Source organism: Xenia sp. Carnegie-2017, unplaced genomic scaffold (genome assembly GCF_021976095.1).
Source record: "Xenia sp. Carnegie-2017 unplaced genomic scaffold, XeniaSp_v1 HiC_scaffold_23, whole genome shotgun sequence".
NCBI classification, from domain to species: domain Eukaryota; kingdom Metazoa; phylum Cnidaria; class Anthozoa; order Malacalcyonacea; family Xeniidae; genus Xenia; species Xenia sp. Carnegie-2017.
In genome coordinates this window covers 7,299,016-7,316,334 of record NW_025813486.1, presented here as the reverse complement: position 1 = coordinate 7,316,334, position 17,319 = coordinate 7,299,016, and the positions used below count along the sequence as shown (strand labels likewise).

Genomic DNA, 17,319 nt, shown 5'->3' with positions numbered 1-17,319 from the left:
TTACTGCCACGCCGCCCCTAAACCGTAAATGTCTTAAAGAACAAAACACGTCTTAAGTTTCAATTTGTCGAAGTGAAAATGACCGACAGAAGAATCGGAACTTTCTTCCAAAAATTTTTATTTAGTCATGTCTGTCGAAAGTGGGCTCGTCCTATAAATTCATCAAGATATCAGCCCCACGTTCGTCATCTGAGCGGAGCAACTACTTGCCGCAACTACAGCGCATGCCTGTACTATCTAAAGTTTTTACCTGCGCATGATACCGATATTCCGCCCTGAAAAGGAATGCTACTTGAAGGAGATAACCCATCATGCACTTAACTTAAATTAACCTAGCGCATGTTGCACCTACGGGTGACCTCCAACGGGGGTGGGTTGAACTACTCATGCGTTATAGGGGATCCAAGAGTGCCTTAATAGTCAATGTAGAAAGCCGTTCATGGAATTCGCCAACTACCAGGACTGCATGCTTTTACCGTACTAAGAGAAAGATAGTTTTTCTTTCTAGCAAAACCACCATCTTTCCTTTGTCTTCAATAGGTCTTGCTCGCTAGATCCAGTCTTCTAGTGTCTTCTTACAGATGCTATTTGCATCCCCTACGCTAAGGTATCATTTGTACCCACTAACCCCAAGTAGAAGTTGCCATTCTTTGGCCAAACGTCACTTGCATTTCCGATCTAAGCTACATGATCCTATCTATCCTTCTGCGAGGCAACGTCCGCAACAAGCATACGTAGCTACTTAAAGCAGTATATTCACAAAGAGGTTTCCGAAGATAAATCGAGTAAAACCGACACAAATGCATGTCAATAACAGGCTAATAACCACTGATACAACTTCACGTTTACTAATTCATACACAAATTTTATTAATGAGCTCTAGAACACAAATAATTTTTGGAGTTAAAATGAAAAAACTTTTAAAACCTCTTAATGAAGACTATTTTTGAAATGAAGGGAGAAAACTACTATGAAAATGTGTATTTAATTTTATATGCATCACTTTCTTTACAGTTATGCAAGTCTATCATCATGGTGAATATAAACCACAAACATCGATGTTTTTCAACCTTATATGATGACGATTTTGTCTTTAACAGAGAAATATTCATGTCTAAAATCGGGAAAACAACGAAAATTCGTTTCTAAATCTAAGGTCTCATACTTTACATGAATAAAGATCACAGGGTCGTTTACATTTACCACTTCAATAGAAGAAAGATACTCTGTTAAAACCAACATTTATCACACACATTTACCTCAATGAAGTTGGTTTCAATAAACTCAAGGTGTATTTCACAGGCAAAGGATTTTGACTTCTTATATCGTTTCTTTCTGCACGTACTGTTGTACAGAGTCATATGGCACGTTTCTCAGGTTGAGTTAGTTTTAAAATATGTCACAAGTTGCTTAAACTGTTATCTTCTGATTGGTCAGTTCCTAGGTATGTTGTGTTCCGATTGGTCAGTTCCTAGGTATGTTGTCTTCTGATTGGGTAGCTCCTAGGTGTGTTGTTGATTGTATTTCGCAATTCTTTTTGCACTTCTAGGAACGGTATACAGGGTTTGTCAAAAAAGGGAACACCTTCATGACCACGATTCTAATCCTGCTGGTGCCTAAATGCTGTTCCTGTTCAAGAAGTTACATTCAATTTGAAGGACAGAAAAGCTTTCATGTTAATACCTGAGTTATGCAATATATGAACGTATAGCTTGCAATTTATTATGAACCCATGTGCTTAGCAATAGCATAATGATTGCATTGAAATAATCACAATAGGTCAATTTATGAAGGTCTTATTTTTTCTACGTCTTGTAAAATTAGCTTTATAATTAGCATTCATTGTTTAACGAGTATTTCAGTGGCACTTCTCATTCTTGTATATTTCATATAGGAGGAAAACTCATAGAGTTAGTATAAAGTAAACAATTGCTGGCAAGACTGCAGTTTAACGGACACCCGAAGCGCTTGTATGGGGAGCGTGGGCTCGTTTTTATTTATGATTATAAGGGTAGGGTTTGGGTCAACGTCCAAGGTGTCCGCTAAACTGCAGTAACCCCAATTGTTAAATAATTGTTTAATACGTTGTCTACAGGCTGTATCACAAAACTGCAATGTTATAATTTGTATACAGGAAATTAAACAATAAAATTTAAATGGCTATGCCTTTAAGCCATACGCTAAGCGATTTGTGATCGAACAAATTATAATTCACTTTGTCAAAGTTAGAGAAGGATCACGTGTGTTCTATGGAATTAAGAGTCTAGAACATTAGATAGAAATTCCCGAAAATTATATAGGAATATTTATTTAATGCGAGGGTATCTCAATCCCATTGGACACAACTGATTATGCACTAAGCGTCTTAGAACATGGCCAAAGCCACGAAGCATTCTATTATAGTACTAAATTTAAGATCCCATGCATGTTTTCATACAAGTGATTATTAGTTTGCAAAAATTGTTTTTTGGTGTAAAGCCTTTTTTTACTAGCAAGATAAGCATAATTATAAGGACCATCAAAACAAAAGAGAATACAAAAGAAGGCAATGAAGCGACTGACACATATGACACATGATTCAGCATAAGCACAGCAACTTGACGTAAGCATAAGTGAAAAAAACAAAGTGAAAAGAAAATCCTTTTTCTTTTATTTCCTTCAATCTCTAGAGAATATGCTTTGCTTTGTTTAATCGCTTGTGCTTACGTCGCTAGTGAAAACTAGGCTTAAGAAAGCAAATTATAAGGCAAAAATTAAGTAGCATTTAATGTCTTTAAGTAGTTCTAAGTTTTCTAAAATTGCTAAGATTTTTGTTTTCGTGCAATGAATGAGCATACAATTTAAATGTTTAACAACGTAAATTTTATGAAGATAAAAATGGTTGTTTTCAATGCACGAGTATCTAGAAATGTACAGGGCAGATTGCTTTATCGAAAAGTCAACGTAAAGTGTATAAAGTGATATGCAACTGGAAAGAAATTATAGGTGTGTTTATGGTGAAGCTTTCCAACGAGAATTTGAGCTGTGAAACCTGTTAAATTAAACACGTTCAGAAAATATTCACGAAAAATGTGCGAACAATAGCTTACATTGACATAAAAGGTAAAAGATTTTCACATGATTTTCGAAAAGCTCCTTGCCCAACAACCCTCTAAGAAAGTGTTTTGAACAGACAATAATATCTCAGATTGCTCATTGAGGCACATCAGTTCGATGCTACAAAAGGCCAAGTTTTCTGGTTATGTCGGTGTCATAAGCACTTCAACAACTTTCTTTGGAAGTTATTGAACACGTGAAAATACGTATGTTGTTTCATTTTAAGCAATACACATGTGTTTTCTTTTAAATTTGTGAGCAATTATTACGTTTTCCAATTTTTTCGTAAGATTTATTTCAGCTTTAAAATGGTGCGCAACAATAATATATTTACATCATCGAAATGCATTCGAAACGAGTTAAATTACATCTCATTGTTAGTTGTTCTGGTATGTAATATAGTCCGGAGGATAAGCTCCGAAAATTGGTCAGATTGTTCAAACATGTGAAGAAAGCATGAAACTTACCACAAATTGCTAATTTGATTTATAGATCAAAATAAAAGTGAGACCCCAGCAGGATCAGCTTGTTTAGGGTACTTTTGAGCCGATTAAAAGTTTGGTCAGCGGCTTAAATCGCGGGCTTAATGAGGCTTTTATAAAACGTTTTAAATATAAAAATGTTAAATAAAAATGTTGTATTTTATATAAAAACAACAAAACACCATGAAAATTCCGGTAAAAATTAATTAATTGTCGAAAGTTACCCTTTTTAAAGGTTATTTCGAAAACTGCATAAATTTTGGGCTCCCTGTGGCAAAGGCCTGGTCGCCTAGTTAATTTGGCATTTCCAGACGATATAGTGCTATTTCTCGATAATTTTTTTGATTATTTTTCGCTTTTAAAATGTCTTTAAACTGGAACCTTTGTGCCTTATGTCAAAAAGACACAAAAGAAAAGATTTTATGTCCGGAAAAAGCTTCAAATACTTTACTTGCTGGCTCAAGTTACAAGACAATTGCAGAAAACTTGAAAGAATTCGAGAAACTTGATTCGCTACCTATTAACATTCCACTTTCTTCTCTTGATGATGGCAGAGGTAAGGAATTCCTAATCAATTAAAAGTGAAATAAACTCACAGATCAACTCAACTCACAGATCAACATGCTCATACTATGGCTATGATAAAGCATGCAATGAAAACCGTCAAAGAATCTACTAAGTTCTTAAACCCTAATCAAACTCCTGTTATAGCGATGGACCAACCACTCTATGCACTCGCTAAGCAAATACAGTGGAACAACAAAAATGAATTCGGTGAAGATAAGTACATGGTAATGATGGGTGGCCTGCATATTGAGATGGCAATATTAAAGATGATTGGACATTGGTTAACTAACAGTGGGTGGGCAAGGTATGGTGAAGATTTGTTGTTTTTATAATCTCAATCTAATAACTAACATATATTTTTACTTTGAAGTGCTCTAATTCATGCTGAGGTTATGACAAATGGAAGAGCGGATTCTGTTTTGAAAGGATCGCACGTGACGAGATCTCGCTATGTCCACCAAGTAAGTGCCTGTGCAATTTACCTTATGCAGAAAATTGCTTACCAGGAGTACATCGAAAGTTGTGAAGACAAGCCCCCAAAATGTTATGAAGCTTGGATAAAAGAACAAAGTGAGCTTTGCCCGCAATTCAAATACTGGGCGACAGTATTAGACCTCGAAATTCTTCTACTGCAGTTTGTTAAGGCTACCAGAGAGGGTAACTTCCAAGTCTACTTACAAGTGCTTGGAAAGGTACTTCCTTGGTTTTTTGCGATGAACTTGTCTAACTACTCTAGATGGTTGCCAGTACATGTGAGAGATCTCTTACGATTAGAGAAAACGCATCCTACTCTTTTTACAGAGTTTAGTGCACATGGAAAATTTGTGGTTCAGAAGTCCCAACATCGTTTTTCTATGTCCCTTGACCAACACCACGAGCAAGAGAACGAAATGATAAAAGGTGATGGTGGAGCAGTGGGCCTCACCGAGTGCCCAACGGCCCTAAGACGTTGGATGATCGCAGGACCTGAAATTGCAAGACTGGTAAGAGAGTTTGAGTGTTCCTTTGGCGTTCAGTGTTCTACAAAGAACATTACTCACCACGAACAGACACCATCTGTCCAAAAGAACTTTGCAAAAGATGTAAAATCAATGTCTGCTGCATTAAAGGAGTTTGGAAACCCTTTATGGAAAATAGCAAGGATCTGATTGTCGTAGATACGAAAGAAATAGAGCCTGAGTGTGTTATAGAGTCGATTTATACAGCTCGAAAGATCGGAGAAGCACAATACACTAAGTACGTCGAAGAGAGACTTGAAAAGTGTAACACACCAATAACTGACACAATTGAACGCAATAAGCTTCCACTTTTTGGAACATCAGTACCAACGACAACCAACAAGACGAAACTTCAAGTCACAACATTAAAGAATGACTGCAATCTTTTTGCAAGGTTGTACATTGCTTGTCAGTCAAGAGAAGGAATCTCCAAGAATTTTTAAGCATGAAAACCAGAGTACTCCTCCTTCATTATCATCAGGGGACAAGATGCGAAGTGGCCAGAAATCAGAATTGATTGATTGTCTCGAAGCTGATGTGCAGACCACCTGTCCAAATGTTGATGTCGAAATCTTGGATGCCGCAGCTATTGTAAACATGCTTAGCCCAGGGAAGTGTAATACCTTTCAAGAATACTCCAAATCAGTGTTTGTTCCTTATATTGTTCAACAAGCAAATGGTATTAGAAGAATAGATCTTGTTTGGGACCGTTATATACCCGACAGCCTTAAGCAGGGTACTCGTTCATCGCGAGGCGCTGTAGGGGCAAGAAGAAAAGTATGTTACATGGCTGTGATCCCTGCAAACTGGAAATCATTTTTAAGATCAGATGACAACAAACAAGAACTTTTCAAGTACCTCAGTCAGGCAGCAACATCGATTCAACTGCCAAATGTTACAATTGTAAGCACTTTTGAGGAAGACATAATAAGTTCGAAGCCAATCGAAAAGATGAGTTAGCTCCTGCAATCACGAGGAGGCCGATACGCGCATTTTCATTCATGCAAACCATGCAGCGAAAGGTGGAATGAGGAAAATTGTCATAAGAACTGTAGACACAGATGTTGTTGTGTTAGCAATAGCAAACGTGCACAAGTTAGATGTAGATGAACTTTGGATTGCTTTTGGTGTTGGTAAACACATGAGGTACTTACCAATTCAACATTACACAAAGCTCGTTGAGTAGGGAGCAATGTGAAGCCCTACCCTTCTTTCATGCTGTCACTGGTTGTGATACTGTGTCGTTCTTTGCTGGAAAAGGTAAAAAGACTGCATTTCAAGCCTGGAAGTCTTTTCCTGATGTTACCAGTGTGTTTCAGCTTCTTTCATCTCCAAAGAATCCATCTCAGATGAAGAAATGGAAAAATTGAAAGATTTATCATTATTATGTATTCCCGCACATGCCCGCTCTCCAACATCAATGATGCTAGACAAGCTATATTTGCACAAGGTACTAAGACAATCGACCACATTCCACCAACCCAAGCCTTCTACAGCACATTCGGAGGGCAACATATCAGGCTGGTCATGTTTGGGGTCAGTCGTTAGTTTCAGTTCAACAGTTACCGCTTCCTTCGCAGTGGGGATTGCAAAATAATGGCAGATGGATTCCTACATGGAGCACTCTTCCAGAGGCTTCCAAAGCGTGCAACGAACTGGTGCACTGTGGTTGCAAGAAAGCATGTAGGGGCTTGTGCAAATGTACCAAGTCCAATCTTCCATGCACAGCATTGTGCAAATGTGGTGGTAGCTGTTACCAAGATTAATAAGTAAGTAATATTCCCTAAATAATCCCGAAAATGAATCAAAAGAATACACTGCAGTGAAGACGACAGGTGATACAATATCATTATTAAACATTTTCATGCTCTTGTAAAATTTAATAACACCAATAAATCAAGAAATCCCAAATATTCTTCTCATTTTTATTGAAAGTATGTGAAATTTACTGGTATAAATGACAATTTATACGAATTATATATCGCTTAATAATACTTACTTCCAAGAGGATATAAATGCGATGAGAACTAAATTGTTTTGTCGATTTTCTTTTTATTTGAAATGGGATCCCTGTGCCTTTACTATTAAAATATATGGCGAAATTTATTGATAATTTTCTCGGAAACAAAAAGGTATTTTGCTGGGGTCTCACCTCTATTTTAATTTCATTGATAAACCAATGCAAAATAGTGAATTTGAGACTTTCTTCATGAATTTGAACAATGCTAGGTCTTATACTCCGGACTAATATAGAGTTACGACAATCATTAATATTCTTTAACCTACTTAGTATTTGCTGTTTAGGGAATACTAGTTAGAAAATGAACAATAAAAAAACAATATCTCGTTAGTATTCTCTACATAAAGAATACTAATGAGAGATGGAGAATACCAATGAAGTATTGTATTCCATTGTTTTTACTCCAACGCCAACATGTAAGCCATTGCAATTCTAATGTATGATTTTGTGCGTGTACAAATTATAGTTTTTGCAGTCTATTAGAAGAATTTTATCTCATTTTCTTTTGTCTTTAATGCATTCGGCGCATAAAGTTCAACATTTGAAAATGGCAATGGGAAAAATCACTAATAAGTTGATTATGCCTTAACGTTCATTGTGTGAAAATAAGCATGAACGGAAAAACTTTTTTCCGTTTACAAAGACTAATTAATGATTGAAAATTAAATCTTTTTTTTTCTCTTTCTGCATATTTATCTGCTCATTTCACATGGTTTGTTCACTTCTGTGACGGTATTTTTTAATCTTTTGTCAACGCTTGGTTTTGTTTGACACCTGCTGAGCTGAGCATTTCAATTTAAACTAAAGCTGTTTTTGTAGGATTTCATGTTTCTCACGCATGAGTTTGGGGAAGTAAGATTAAAGATGGAGGGTGCATGCAGGTGGAGATAAAACATTCGTATTCGGCAAGATCGAATGCCTAAAGTATGTTTATCAATATAATGCTACACTAAATTTTCACTTGTAACATAGCATAAAAATAATGTCTAATATATCATATAGCTAGTTCCTGTAATTAGTATGATGTAGAACACAAGTTTTTAGCCTGTGTTTTTGCCACTTTTATGTTCCAGCTGCTACAGCTACCACAACCCCCGAAAAATACTCTCCCATTTACAAACACCTACAAAATACTAAATGAAAATTCCAACACTCACTTTTTGTTTGACAATCTTAGACGATGAAAATACCCTTAGCACAAGTTAGCTATCTACACAATAAACGCAAACACAACTAGACCTGAACAAATTGTAAATAATTTACTCCTTTTACGGTTATAATGCATGCAGGGAGGTATAAAGTTTACAGTTGGAAACAATATGCAACAAAGAGTTGCATCAAAGCAATTTTATGGGTAAAACTCTCATTATTTTATTATGATACATGCTAAAGACATGGGCTTAGAGAGATTGATAATCAAAAGGTGGGTATGATTTTCACATATTCATGTCATATAATTCGTTAAAAACAATGAATTTCAAAAGAATTCAAGACAACAAATCATGCATATATGAGCCCCCCAATTTACAATTGACCTAACTGTTGCTTTTCTGGAAAATATCCTTAACATATGATTTCTAAGAACAATCAAAAATTACAATTTCTAAGAATAATAAAAAATTAGAATTTCGAAGAACAACCAAAAATTATTATTTAATGATTACATTATACACAAAAGCATACTTGTATAAGATAAATGTCCAAAGAAAACTATTTTCTTAAAAATCATTATGTGAGAGTCATTGCTGTCTCCATCATTTGAATAATGATGATTTATACGTTGTATTTACAGTTATACTCAATCTCAGGTGAGGTCAATTACCATTTAGTTCAGCAATCACTTATTTGTTCTATGTTAACAGAACGTTTCCCAATCATTGCTTCCGCTGGCGATATCTGAAAAACTCAAAAAACGTTAATGAGACTTATTGAAGAATCAAGGTCATTTCAACTGTGTAAGTGTAGTTTCGTTCAGTAGAGAACGGTTACAATAGTTACAGCAGTCATATCTCCATTATAAAATACTTTGCAGCTAACCCTATTTGAGCTATTTTGGTTCTTATTTTATATTCTGTGTTATCTTTACGATTATCTAGGTGTAGGCACGTATCTTTTTCATTACCTTTTATATATGACTCCAAGTACAATGGAGTACAGTACGCAATAGAAATGATAAAATCGAGTAGTTTCTTGCTATCGACAGTACTTGACACAATCGGAGAATACACTCATATTACAATATATAGTTACTACATTATTTAGGTGGTGCAGGTACTATACTTCAAAACACAACAAATGTTATTTTCAGTGATTAATTGATTATAGAAAGTTCTTCACCTTTCTAAACTTCACCCATTTCATTTGTTTCCTCATGGTATTCATCAGTTACTCTCATAACTGCCTCCCACCAAAGATTACCACTAAGAGTAAATGTGCGACCAGTGGCTTTCTCGTATCGGAAGATATGAGGTGTATACGGTTTCGACCAGGTATTTGTAAAACGGTCGTACTTCATGACGTCGCCCCATAATGGACGCATAACTTTAAATCTCACCTCGATATTTGTTGCACTTGAAGAAATATTCACTCTCTTCCCATCACCACTTACTTCTTCTGTGACTTTTCTTTTGTTTAAATAATAGGTTACAATCATCTTTGAGAACCATGAACCTTTGGAGTAATATTGAATGGTTTTTCTGGTCAACTGCTCTTGGCTTATATCGTCGAGAATTGAGTGTTGTTGGGTGTTTGACGCAAAATTTTCATTATTTGAGCAGTTTGAATTTCTTTGACGGCAATAAATTTCGTCAGTTGATATAAAACCCATTTCTTTTGTTTCTCCATACTCATTACTGACTCCCATAACTGCCTCCCAACGAAGATTACCACTAAGAGTAAATGTGCGATTATTTGCTTTTTGGTATCGGAAGATGTGAGGTGTATATGGTTTTAACCAGGTCTTGTTAAAACGGTCGTACGTCATGACATCACCCCAAAATGGACGCATAACTTTAAATCTCACTTCGACATTTGTTGCGCTTGCAGAAATAATAACTTTCTCTCCATTACCACTTACTTCTTCTGTGACTTTTCCTTCGTTTAAATAATAAGTTACGATCATCTTTGAGATCCATGATCCCTCGGAATAATACTGAATGGTTTTTTTGGTCAATTGTTCTTGGCTTGTTTCATCGGCAATTGAGCGTCGCTGTGTTTTTGACGCAAAATTTTCATTATTTGTGCAGGTTGAATTACTTTGATTGAAATCGATTTCTACTGTTGATGAAAAATTTCTCTTTGTTTGAGAGCTATGCATATGTGTCAGGGGTTTTGCAGATGCTCCATACTTCACGTTTGAATTGTTCTCACTTAGTAAAAAATCATTTGCTCCTACCTGTAACTCATCAATTGAAGTTTCTGCAAACACTTTATTGTATGATTGTTTTGTTCTTTCTCTTCGTTGATTGTTCTCCTTTTCTTTTAATTCCTTACGCGCAAATTCATTCTCATTTGTTTTATCATCATTCTCACCGTTTTGTTGAGTTAGATAAAACTCGTGCATTAGTTCCTGCAACCCGTCAACATCCTCTCCACCAAATGAATTTTCTTCTTTTTCCAGTAGATGCAATAACTCCTGGTCTTGATTCTCATTCTCACTTACAAATGTTGTCAGATCTAGCTTTTTAGCCGAACTATCTACGAGCTCGTAAGCAGCGTCGTAAGATTTTTCAATTGCAACTCTCGACGCCAAAATAGCAGCTCTTTTACCAACAAGGCGCAATAGTTTAACTGTATTTTGTCCAGTCGTACGTAAAAAAGCTTGCTCTATTAAGTCACCTTCAATCGTTGGTGCGGCCGCAGATGAACCACCATCAACTAAAGGTTTAGTAACTGCACCTGCTGCTATTCCAGCTGTCGCTCCTATCAATCCTCCCAATAGGGCGTGAATTATGACCTTCTTTAGAGCAATGTTTTCTTTGTCAACTAATTTCCTTGAGAGAATAGAGCTCAAAGACATTATTATTCCACCAATACCACCATTAGCTGCTCCCATTCCAATAAATTTACCAATCGAAACCGCACTTGACGATAATGCTGCGTTTCCAATGCCTACTATTCCTGCTGTGATGCCGATGGATGCGCCTCCAACGAAGACACCTGCAGCTCCACCTATCAACGCTTTTTTGATCCATTTCTCAGAATCCATTCCATCAATAACAGATCGTTCTTTTAGGCATTCACCTGAAGATTGTAAGCCGGCGCCGAATAACGCTCCACCAGCTATTGATCCTAATGTTACAAAAAACTGGTGCACCGAGACCAGCCGTTAAAACAGAACAGGTGATCCCGCCGACAGCCAATAAAGAAGAGAATACAAGAAAACCAAGTCGCTTCCAAAAAGCTTTATGTTGCTTTACACTCCCGCATTCAGATAAAAAAATTGCTTTCCACCGTTTTAAAGAAAACCATCCTTGTTGATAGTCAAAGTGGTTGTGATATTGAGCTCGATATTCATCATTTAACAAAATTTCCTTTGCGTGAATTATCTTTTCTGCTATTTCCTTATTGCCATTAGGCTTGTCGGGATGCCATATAAGCATCATTTTAAGAAATCCTGTTTTGACCGCTTTTTTTAAGTCATTTACATTCATTTTACGAACTTCTTTCATGTTTAATCCTAGTTGTTCATACAAGTCTCCAGAGGGCAATTCGTTTTCTCGATTTATGTGGCGACCGATTGTTTGCTTGCCATTTTCGTTTACAGTATTTCGTTGACAAGTTAATGATTCATTTATAGTTATCACTTCAATATCGTTGCAATTCTTGGGTCCAAGAAGCTTCTTTTCATTTCTATTGTTTATATGCGCAAAAATTTCAAACTTGAATGATTCCTTATGATGATAGCGATGATTCTCTGTTGGTTGGAGGGTTTTTGAAGAAGTCGGAAACTTGCAAAAAGGAGACCAACCTTTGTAATAGTTTACAGTGATTTTAACATTGGAATGGTTTTCAACGACTAAGCAATTATATTGATCATCCGCCATTGAGTTTTGTTTTTTGAACTCTCTTGATTTATCCAATTTTCTTTATGAGACACTGTCGTCTTAATGTTCAAAGTTCTGCTTAATATGTCATCACATTAGTTCCAAAGAAAAAAAAATCATTGTAAAACTGAAGTATTAACATTTTTTAATTGCAGACTTGGAGATTGCAGATGATTGCCTCTTCTGAACCTCCAGATGTGCTTTGGTATAAACGTTACTGAGGAGTAGTCTGCCGAAATACATCGTGTCGTTTAATTTAGAACTATTGGGTTAGTGCTTTTTATTTAAAACAGTTCTTTTAAGAACTGTCAACTTGTTATATTACTTTTACCATTCACTATGTTATTTGCTATCTTTAGAACTATTTGTCACCACGACTTAGAGGAAAGGTTCGCTCGGTGGTAGCAGCATTCCAGAATTTTACGATAACTGACCGCGCGCTCCTCGCTCTTATGGCTAAACACGTCAGCAAAAGTGCTTTTTTATTTTATTTTGTTTTTTTTTTTTTTTGAAAAAGAAATCTTCAAATAAATTTTGGTTATTATACTTATCTGTAAATGTGCTGATTCGCAAGTGATCTCATTAATTTTTTCTGTATATATCTAAGTCAAAAGAACTCATGGGAGAACTGCATTTGAACTATGTCTACAAATCATAAATGCATGAAGCAAGTTTAAAATTGAGTTGTAATTTCAACATAATTTTCATGTTTCATAGTCCCATATTTTCATCGTGTTGATTTTTTAGTAATATTTCAAAATATTTTCATAAATCCTTCAAGATTATTTGGAATGTATAAAAACACAAGCTTTATAGTTACGTCATTCACCGTCAAGATTGTGAAACTCTGTGAAATATAAGTGCTAACAGTCTCTTTGGAAGTTTCTAGCAACAAAGAAAAAACACTCCAATACTTGGATGAATACTTTTTTACGATCAAGACTATCATATTCATTTATCTTTATATGGCATTCCTACAGCTCAATGAAATTTGAACCAATCAAAAAATCCAGTTTATTAAAATTTCATTTTAAAATGAGTAATGAAATAGTCCGTGATCTGTGACCGATTTTCTTTCATTCCCGTTGGACACCTCAAGGAAGGTCGTGAAAAATTCAAGACAGAACGACTTTTACATGCTTAACGCAGTTTTACTTCTTGTCATCTCCAAAAAGCTGCAGTTTTATTGCTATATTACATTAAAATTTTAAAATTTGTAGCTCATTACAATTTCGAAATCCGCCATTTTCCCCAAGGAAATTTCATGCTATTTATATTTTGTGTGCTAGTGCCAGACCTAATAGAGAGCTATTCCGCACGATAATACTGGCAACATAAATAAAATGTCTGAAAAAAATACATATTTCACTTGTGCATTAGGTTGGATTTTAGCAATTGTTGCGAAGATAATATTTTGAAAGTTATAATCGTATTGTGCAAGACAAGGCGCGCTTTTTTTAAAGGTCTGTCTCGAATTCGTCGTCAATGTCATCATCTAAAAACTCCTCTTCCTCAACATCATTGTCGTCATCAATATCTACATTCGTGCATGCAGTACACGACCATACATCTGTATACTTCACTCCGGCTTTGTTACATGAACAACGTTGGGAGTTACAGCCACATGGCAGCCAGTCTTACAACCACAATGAACGTTATCAAGTAGGGAATTCGGCGCTAGGGGGGAATGGTCATCCATAAGATTTCAGACTTGCAGTTTCCCGTCACTCGTTTGCCACCCATTTTCATCCGGAGGAGTAATATCCATTTGTGGTTGTAAACAGAAAGGCCAAAGCGCGGCTTGGTACAAAAATGTAAGTTCCATAAACTTCCATTGCTAATCAAGAGTTAGTGTAAATATTGCTAAAGTCATTCTTATTGCATTCTGTATACAACTGAGAGGTATTTTGCAAAAAAGAAGTTAAAAATCTCAGTTAAGAAGCATAAAATCTCAAAACACCAAGCTAGAACTCAACATTATATGATTCTTAGAACAAACTTAGCTACTATTTGTTTACAATATGTCAGAAGTGGTAAACTTTTGTATTTTTCAACAATCTCTTTCATAGGTTGTGATGATTGTTAATCTTCAGTTAAGGCTTTATGCTCAAGATCATGTTTTACAGTTCAAGAAAGAATATTTTTCAGTGAGCCATTTCAGAAGCCAGAAAGCTGGGGTTTTTTGCTTGGGTTGAAACTTGTTTTATTGTAAATTTGATTAGCGAGGACTTTCATAGATAAAAGTTGTCCTTGTCATACCATGAAAAGGAGAGTGAAAGACTTCTGGCACATTGATTGAAAAAGTGATCCTGTATATATATATATTTCAACAAGAAATGTAGTTATGATTCTGATCTATACATACTAATTTACTAATTTACTGTGTCCTTTGATAAAAGTTTATAATGTTGATTTAAAATAAAGAATATCTGAATTATTTTTGAAGTCATTCTTTATATAATCAATGCATGGAAACAGCAACTAAAGATGATTTTGGGACATTGGTATGTAATGGAGACAAGATCCTCTGTTAGAAGTGAGCAAGCCCTTTAATGCTTAGTGTAGGTTCTACAAAACCAAAAAAATGTTGTCCTTCTTTATTTAAAAAGAGAAATTTCAGAATTCTACTCTTCCAAAGTAAAGAATGGTCTTCACTTATCCTATGTGGAGCGACCTTGTAGAAAGAGTGGTCAAAACATTGAATCAAAGTATTTCTTGTGTTTAGTGAGTCTAATAGCCTGATAGCAATACTTTTAAAACTTTATTTTTGCTCTTACATCACTTAAAGCAGGTTAATCACAAAGGCATGTACTTTATGGAATCTGTAACAGCTGTAAGCTGCTAAATGTTTGTTCTACAATTTTTACATTTATCTTAGGCCTATGCATAATGATGTGCCTCTTTAAAAGCTTATTAACAAAAAATTCTTTAGTGGTAATGATCAATTTCATACCAAGCTTTAGTGATTAAGGAAAAATTTATGGAAAGATGCGTTGCTATCCTTCGAAAAGTGAAGTTGCGCACTATTTAACCATGAGTTCTTAAAACTGACAAGGTGACAGTTTAGGTTTGCTTCCAAAATTTTCGACAGAATTCTTCATTTAAAACTTATATTTTACTTGGACTTTATGAAGAGTCTCGCCTTTTTGCCACCTTTCCAGATGGCACCCGTAAATAAATTTGTCTCACCATGACAACGGCAGTTAGATACAAACAGTTCCGCACAAAAAAAATGGCGATATTCAAAACTGAAGGAGCGAGGAATGAAATGGAGCGTTGAAATTCAACCGCGAAATACTAAAAAACTGCAGCTTTTTAGAAGTGACAATAAAAAGAATATCAAACAGCAAGTGACTTTCTATCTAATTTGAAAATTTTTTGACCTTCCTTGAGGTGTCCAACGAAACTCATTTTTAAAGTATATTTTTGAGGCACAGATCACGGACTATTAGGTCAAATAGTTGGAGCGCTACTGAATAACACAAATATAGCATAATGCTATTTTCTGTGTTTCTTAATAACATTGCGACTATTTAACTTTATGTTTATCGTCATATTGGCAAGCGAAATGCTTATGAAAATCTACGTTAACATCAGTATAAGATTCATTTTTTTTCAGTATGAAGCGGGATTCTTTCACTGAAGGGCAATCATGTATTGCCTAACATTAACATCGGTATATGTTACTGTATATTTAATATTGAATTCGAAACAAAAATGAACAAGAATATTCAGTTGATTAATCTCTGATAAACCTTTCACCTTTACTTGTCGCAAGCTCGGGACTTAAAGCGCAAAGCTCTCTACCTTTTAGTTGACTCTTCTCGTTCACAAGGAAGAGGCGTAGAAGGTTAAAACACAAATGTTGTGAGATAAGGTAGATATTGTAAAATGGATAATGTTGTTGATGTGAAAAGGAAACTGTCGAGAACTATAATAAAAATGAACGACAGTCTTAAAATACAAAGACAAACAAATATATTTTTGTCTTCGAAGTTTTCTTCTCAAGATGTGATTTCAAAATCCAAAAAACTATCTAATAAAATCGATGACAATTTAGCTAGTTTGGTCATAGACTCGTTTTTATTCTCAAATATGATTTCTTTTACTAGGAATCAATATAATATGTCTACAATCAACGAACACGTCATCCAAACTCACCGTTTTTTATTGAAGACGATTGTCAACGATAAATATTGTTTGTGTTTTTATTCACGCTATGCTTCTTGTACAGGAAAGATGCTCGTTGTTGTTGTTGACAGTTCCTAGACTTCAGACAAACATTGCACGAAGGTAAACTTCATAACCAACTATCAGGTCTGTATGGGAAAATTTGAACTGCGCAATAGCTTTATAATTAGGTTGTTATGTACAGTGCTGCCATTCTAATATTTCAAATTTCACTACGTGATGGAATTTAACTACTTGGGTGCTTTTCACTCGGTGATTTCACAAAACACGACAGGATTACATTACAGGATTACTATTTTGTTATAACTACACGCAAATAATGTCGTTTTTAGGAAGTAATAAAATGCTAGTAATTTTCAACCGCAAAACAAAGTAATAATTCATTTACTTAGAGAGAATGACATAAATAAATGGAACATAGAACGATAATATCCAAAATATGGTAAAAAAATATTCCGAAGAAAGTGTCGGCTGGACATTATTGTCGGCTGGAATCGGTTAAATTGTCGGCTGGACATGGTTTTTGATAGTATCCAAGACCTGTTTGTCTGCGGTATGTATTGGATTACCCTTCGCTCAGGCTGCACGGTTTACATAATCTGCTTTTTTCCATACTTTAAAATGTACAATCTACACTAAAATTTGTTACTTTTGATGGTAGCACCAAATTTATATTATAATTTCCGATAACTTAACAATCTCAGTGAGCAACATGCAGTTTCAGCCAGGGATGGCATTTATTCTTTAATCATTTTTTCTTTAATCTTCTTTAATGATTAAAGAAGATTTGAATCAAAACTTAAAATTGTCTTTAATGTTCCTTATTTATGCTCTTACGTCTGAAATAGTGTTTATCCAATGTCACATTAAAATATTAAATAACAGCATATTTTCTCTGTGGTTCACTTGTACATTCACTA

General features: G+C 35.2%; 1 protein-coding gene and 3 long non-coding RNA genes across 4 annotated transcripts in view; 2 read left to right on the top strand and 2 right to left on the bottom strand.

Annotated features, from left to right (window-relative positions):
* The window catches only part of LOC124449678 (TNF receptor-associated factor 6-like), a 66,720-nt gene that overhangs the window by 34,096 nt on the left and 15,305 nt on the right, over positions 1-17,319 (top strand). The gene's annotated exons all lie outside the window — the stretch shown is intronic.
* LOC124449736 lies at positions 970-16,513 on the bottom strand. Its single transcript, XR_006949555.1, has 2 exons — positions 16,370-16,513; positions 970-1,114 (listed from the first exon to the last, which is right to left on the bottom strand). It is a non-coding gene; the product is annotated as an uncharacterized LOC124449736 (long non-coding RNA).
* On the bottom strand, positions 7,066-7,389 carry LOC124449718. Its single transcript, XR_006949532.1, has 2 exons — positions 7,296-7,389; positions 7,066-7,224 (listed from the first exon to the last, which is right to left on the bottom strand). It is a non-coding gene; the product is annotated as an uncharacterized LOC124449718 (long non-coding RNA).
* LOC124449734 lies at positions 13,898-14,358 on the top strand. The gene is made up of 2 exons (XR_006949553.1): positions 13,898-14,022; positions 14,278-14,358. It is a non-coding gene; the product is annotated as an uncharacterized LOC124449734 (long non-coding RNA).